The sequence below is a fragment of the Haemaphysalis longicornis genome, unplaced genomic scaffold (genome assembly GCF_048455015.1).
Source record: "Haemaphysalis longicornis isolate Haplotype H1 unplaced genomic scaffold, Haemaphysalis longicornis Haplotype H1 scaffold_12, whole genome shotgun sequence".
NCBI classification, from domain to species: Eukaryota; Metazoa; Arthropoda; class Arachnida; order Ixodida; family Ixodidae; genus Haemaphysalis; species Haemaphysalis longicornis.
In genome coordinates this window covers 89,159,785-89,166,655 of record NW_027526225.1, presented here as the reverse complement: position 1 = coordinate 89,166,655, position 6,871 = coordinate 89,159,785, and positions in this window count along the sequence as shown.

Sequence of the window (6,871 nt, the reverse complement as noted above, 5' to 3'; positions counted from 1 at the left end):
CGGCTTGCATTCCGTATCCAGCCAAAGCACGAGTCAGAGCCAGGCTGGCCAGGCCGCCAATTTAGAAATACGTTTAGAAAGCAAATCCAACTGCAAGCGTACATAGGCCCCTACGGGCTTCAGTGTAGCTTATAATTCACGTGTTTTTTTTTTTAGACTTCCAACTATGTTAGAGAAAAGCCACCGTGGACGAGACATTGCTTTTACAAGCTGACGCATCTTTAATCGAGTCCGTTGTCAACATGTTTCAACGTCGCGACCGGCCTATGTTTTTCCGCAAACTTCAAAAAGGAGTGGCTATCAACAAGGAAAAAAAAAAAAAAGAATTCAGAAGGGATGTGCAGTGTATCTATACAGGGTGCACGCAGAATTGTGATGTAGTCGGACCAGATCGGCCTCATTTCTGTGATGTAGCCTTGGCGTCAACATGGAATTCATAACGTCGTGGTTACGATTGACGTGTACTGGAGCATACTACGCATGGCGTGATTGGTTATGTTAACGTTCCGCGCGGCGATCATAGTATGTATTCGTTATAGTTTGTTATTTTCTTCTGCTTTTTTTTTTTTTTTTCATAACAGCTGGGATCGTTTGTATCCAGCTCAATCGACGTCACGGTCAGCGGGGATTCCATGCAGTTGCGCTCTTGCCCAAGTAGTATTGCGCGGTATAACCATCAATTTAACATGGTCAACATTATCGAGAAGCGGTGAATATATATCTTCTGTAAAAAAAAATTCATCAGCCCTTCACTCTGTGAGAAAGGACGACTAGCGATGCTTTGGTCGGTTGTATCTCAACCGACGCATCGCACGAAGTAAGACATGTTCGTTTGTAAATGGCGATTGAGCTTACTTCCTTGTTAATTAGCTGAATGAAGCTTAGAAGTAACAGAGTTTTATTTCCCTTGCCGAATATGGGGCTATCTGTTTAGCTCCCGTAGAAGACCACGTATTGACAGCAGACCGCCATACCGCAATATTTACACCTTCACTAGGATCTACGTACTCAAGAGAAGTACATGAAACTCGACGTAATGTTACAGTCGTCGTGAAAGCAAGCTGCCATGTAATTTGTTTCGGGATAGTTACGATAAAACTTGAGTTACAGCCGTTTCCTGCATGTAACCATACTCCCCCGTGGACGCGTGGTCATGTATTGCACAGCAGACGGGAATTCTATAACGTTTAAAACTTCCCTTTGAGCGATGACAGTTAAATGAAACTCGGCGTGACAATGATAGAGTCGTCATAGCGGCCACTTTTAGAATGATTTTTTCCAAGATGCGTAGACTGACAGTCAGAGCGCAGAGGTTAAGGCTTGGGCGAGTTGGTACATGATTACAAAAGGTGAACAGCGCAAACTGAGACACAAGAAAAAGAATGCGACAAACACGAGCGCTGACTTACAACTGACTTTTATTCCTTGGCTTTTCACATATATATGGCAATAGTCAATAGTTTCTGCTTTTCTTGTGTTTCTTGACTATTGGCATATATATGTGAAAAGCCAAGGAATAAAAGTCAGTTGTAAGTCAGCGCTCGTGTTTGTCGCATTCTTCTTCTTGTGTTTTGTCTCAGTTTGTGCTGTTCACCTTTTGCAGAGCGCAGAGACAAACATTTTCTCGCGTAAACGAGCGGACATGGCCCACCGCCGGAGTATGAACCATAGCAGGAGGGTAGCTATATAGAGCTTCGCTGAAAAAAAAATTAAAGCCCGTTCCTCAAGACAAAGATGGTTAAAACGCGAAACTTTCTCCCATGCAACCTGTCAAAAGTGCAAAATCCAAACTGCTCCTACCGTGTCTTAATGGCACAATCGGATAGGCGTCGTCTTCATAACGGGAGGAACCCAGTTTCGATGCCGATCACGGGAAACGTTTTTTTTTTTTTTCGGAGCATCTCATGCTCGGGGCTGTGTCCCTCCCTCCTTTGTTGTCCGCCGTCCGCTCTCTACTGCGCATGCGCGTCTCTTCAGTCCCGTCAGAGTTTGGGCTGACGTCAGCGCAGTCCACTATAAAAAGAAATATCCGGTTCCGATCGCACCACTCTCTGACCGCAGCGGGAGGTACGTGGCGCTCTTCTCACTGCGCTACAAACCGAGACGGGAGCATGTGCTACGAACGCGCCTTGTGTCCTTCACTCATTCAAACTTCGTCAAGAAGCTATAGTGATACAACGAAGGCACGCGAAGCTGAACGTCAACGGAAACGACGAACTGAAAACGAATGGGAACTTCAGTCGACCCCATGGCTGCTTCGCATACTACTCAGGGTTCCCCTACGGGAAGATGGTGTAATTTTTTTCTTGACACTCTTTATATACGGGGCCCCAGCGCCAACCCCGAATTCCACATCAGAAATTACGAGCGGTGGGAGGCCGCGCTGCTCAGCTGCATCCCCGAAGTACGAGTTGCAGTCGTCCAGCTGGCGCAAGACGCCGCCAAGAGTCACGGGCTCCTGGCCGTCGCCTGACGAAGCGCCCACTCGGAACCTTCCTCTCGGAAAGTGAAAGTGACAGTGAAATTGAAAGTTTATTTCATAAAAAGGAATACAAACATAATATTATACATACGAGGGTACCATAGTCAACAGACTGTAAGGGGACCGTCGATTATGAATGCGCAAACAAATTTGCGAAAGCAGCAAATGGGCGCAACATCTCATCATAATAGTAAAAAGACAAGTGAAATTAATTCGTAATCTACATGCACTCAACAGTCTAAGCCTAATATATATACAAGAAGTTATACAAACAATGTGAAGTAACACAAAGGAAATAACGGCACAAGCAAACAAGAATACCAATCATAAATACGAACAAAAGCAGGATTGTAATTAAACCAGAACACACCGTGAACCAGAAGAAACTCTCTAAGATTTTTTTTTAAAGCATGTAATAGATGACGATGATTTGACCGTAACAGGCAAATTATTCCACGATGTGACAGCTGCGAAACAAGATGTTTTTTTTAGATGCAAAGCATCTCTCAGTCGACCCTCCGTCGTCCGTCGGCGTCCGCACCTCTCCTCCTCGTACCCCTCTGCACGCCAGCTGTGATAACGCCGCTCTCCTCCTCGCCGCTCGGCTCGTCTCGTGCCTGCTCAGGAAGACACCGAACAATGCCCTTCCGGGAGGGGTTACCGTACAGGACTCAAACAGAGTGACAGCATTGATTCGCTGCTCCAAAATGAACGCACTACTGCGCTTGAGACCCCGTATTTATGCCCAAAGCGCTAATGATCAAACAAGTTCTCCCTTTGCTTTTTGCACACGGCGCGACATGGTACAGACACACATAACAGTCTTTCCAAAGTTCGTGAGGGGTCGGTAGTAGCGGCGCACGCTGAGTTTGAGAGATGGGAGAGAGTAGGTCTCCGATGCGGCGTACTCGTCCTTCGGGCGTGTCTCATTGTGCCGCGTCTGCCGCCGCCGAAGTTTGAATCACGCCGACAGAAGGACGCCCGCGATCCGGCCGTTCCCAGACACGTCGCGGCATGTTTGGATCTGTTGGCTGTCGCTGCAAGCTTGAGTCACCGACAGAGAGGGGCCCACGCGGAAGACGCACGTAGTGGTGGCTCTGCCACAAAGCACAAGAGCGCTGCACGAAGTTTGCAGCACAGCGGCGCGCTGAATCGTAACACCAAACAAGTGGGGGAAAAGGGAACACGCCCATTTTTTCCCACGTCCCATGTCCATTTCATTACGTCCTTGCCCATTTACGCTATTACGTCTTACTAAGCGTGGGCAGCCTTGTATCCTCCGCGGCCCGCGTATCCAGTCCACTCGCAAGGTCATTACCCTCATCACACGCTCTCGCACATCGTCTTGACGACGCGGCATGTGGAATCAGCGACTAAAGTGCTACCGAGTCTTGCCACCGCCCGTCCGCTCGCGCAATGCATGGTGAATGTTAGGCCTCGGGGTTCCTCACCTTTGTACAGCGGTATCGCCTCCAAGTTGCATCCCGTTGTGCTCACTGTGACAAAGCTGAAAATCGCAACGTCTGCCTCGAACGGCTTGTCCAGTCAGGCGGCCGTGGCGCGACAGAGGGGCGCGCCGATGGGGCGATAACAATCTTTAATCATGAGTAACCCTTACGAATGTTACCTACAAACTGTCTTGTGGGAGAAACATCAATATTAGTTAAGAGCAAGTCATCGACCGTCTCAGCAGAAGCACTCCCAAAGCAACCCTCACTCTGGACGCAAAGGGCTCATCTGGTAATGTCACCCACTTTGTCATCCTGGAAAACCTCACTACCACAAATTGCGGGCTCAGGACTTGTCGTTACGTAAAAGCCGTCCTACCAAACCGAACAACGGCGGAACTCAAACTAGGACCGGACAAGTGGCGCGACCTACTTTCTACACACCCGCCGGGGGTGCTCTCCAAGGCTCAGTGATTTACCCTTTCCTCTTCAGTATCGCTATCCTCTTCTCACCCCCAAAATGACGCCACCTTTCGCAATCGCCACGCTACAAGGACAAGCTGTTTCAGAGGGGATCAACAAGACGCCGTCTTTTAGCAAGCAGTTAACGGAAAACTAAACTATACCGCCAACCTCGAGGCCTCGCATGTGAACATTCAAAATTGGCCCTGTTGGGGCCCAAGACGTGCGCGTATTACGTCGTCGATCTTCGAATTCCTAAACTAAGCACTTTTCGCATTTTTGGCATACCATTCTATCACATTGGCCCAGAGACCACCCTTGATCACCCAACTAATTCACCGAATCCGCAGTATGACACCTGAAAACTCGTCCAAGCCATGCTACTCAGCAGAAAAACCTGCTGCACCCGCCTCGCTGCCCGTAAGCCAACCGAACGCAATAGGCTTGATACACACCTCCACAAGGCGAGCAAGGCAGCCCTTGACCGACCAGCGCATACAACTCTAACAAAAAACATCTTCAACTCGAACTGCATTTTAGAACTTATTGATGCAACGAACCTCCCATCTCCAACGCCTCGCCGTAGCCCCGCCAAGCAACAAGGGCTTATACGCAGCATCGGCCGACCACCCCCCACCCCCCAAAATGCTCCTCAACTCACCCATCCAACGTCCGATGTTGCATAACAGTGGCACCGATACCCGAACACATGCACCCCACCTACAACAAAAGGCCGCCGAGAAGCTCGGGTCCGCTACCTAGCCCGCCGTAATCGCCAACAACTCGTAAGAACGTGTGGCCCTACACCAGCTTCCTACCTTCACCTCTCAGTTGGCACGGCTGAAGTACTTGCCACCGCCCACGCTGCGACCACGTGCGGATCCCAACCCTAGCTACCTAAATATCATCACGTACTGTCAGCATGCGTGCCGCCTTCACCTGGCAGGCCTGACACCGGCTCAACCCGTCAAGTTATTTGAAAGATTCCCTGAAGATTAATGAATCGCAACCATGTAGCCGCCTGGCCACACTGGCCCCGCAGGGGACGAAGCAGCACACGCTGCAACCAACGGCTTTCACTTCCGAGCGCTCCCATCAGCACGGCCAAACCCGTGGGATTCTCCCCTGTCCCGCTTGACCCCGCATACAGGGCCGGCCTCGCCCACTACGTACATTCTAGGCGGCGATACCGCACCTCACCTTTCCCTGCCCACCTATGAGACATACATTTGGCTTATAGACTTCAGGCCAGCTCCTATTACAACCATGTCATCCTCTCCAGAAATCCCCTTACCTTTATGATCCCGTAAGCATGCAGTGGGCTGCTTCTGGTAGAAATTCTGATATCATGAATTGCAAGCTTCCTCTGTCACTCAAATAGCTGGCACATATACGTATAACCAATGCGTTCTTCCTGTAATGATGTGTCGGGCAGAAACTGGGGTTTCACTAAGCTACTTGAACGGAAACGTAGATCGGCCGACCGGGCTAGGGAAACAAGAATGCTAGGGGTAACAGCTTCGTGGATTAGGGAACAGGCTAATGTGGAGGACATTCTAGCTCAAATTCAGCGAAGAAAATAGGCATGGGCGGGACCCGTCATACGTATGAGCGACAACAGGCGGGCCATCCGTCTAAAGGAGTTGCTGCCAATAGACCGTAAACGCAATAGGGTTCGGCCAAGGACTCGATGGAGGGATGAACTACGAAAATTCGGCGGCAAAGGGTGAACTCAGCTAGCACTGGATATATGTGGCTGGAAGGAGGAGGAGGAGGAGGCAAAACGTTTATTGAGAGAAAAAAAAAAAACGGTGGGTGGCGTCCTCAGTTCAGGAGGCCGCGCGCCGCCGCTGCTCGCGTGGCCCGCTGGATCAGGCTGAGCTGCTCCTGCAGACTTTGGGATAATCCTTCGTCCTGGAGTAGACACAACCAGGCTGACGATGATAATGATGATGATAATGACGATGCTAGCCCTCACCCCCTGCCACATAGTCTGCTCTTGCCCACACAGCCCACTCCAAACCCCACCTTTGAACAGTGGGAGACCGCGCTGACTAGGGTCATCGTCGTAGCTACGGAGCCTGGCTTGAGCTCTGGAAGCAGCGCGGACTCGCGGCCTCCTGGAATAAGGTGGCTGTACACAGTCCCCTACTACCCTATACCCTATGCACAATATGTATTCATTGATACTGCGGACAATACCGAAAGGATGAAAATACACCGCTCTTTGCAAGGACACAGGTTCCATCCCTGCCGCTTTTCTGATCACAGGGTCCTGGCACGTGCCTCGGCCTCCTATGCCGACTCCTTGCTCCTGGTTAACGGATACTAGCGGGTGCTCCGTGCACTAACCACCGCAAAATCGCTTTGATCCGCTTGTTTCCTTGACGGAAAGGCGCGGTTACTACTTCCGGCGACTATCCCGGGCCCACCAGAATATTTCCTCCCGAGGTAGCCATCGGCAGACGAAGTAGTGTCT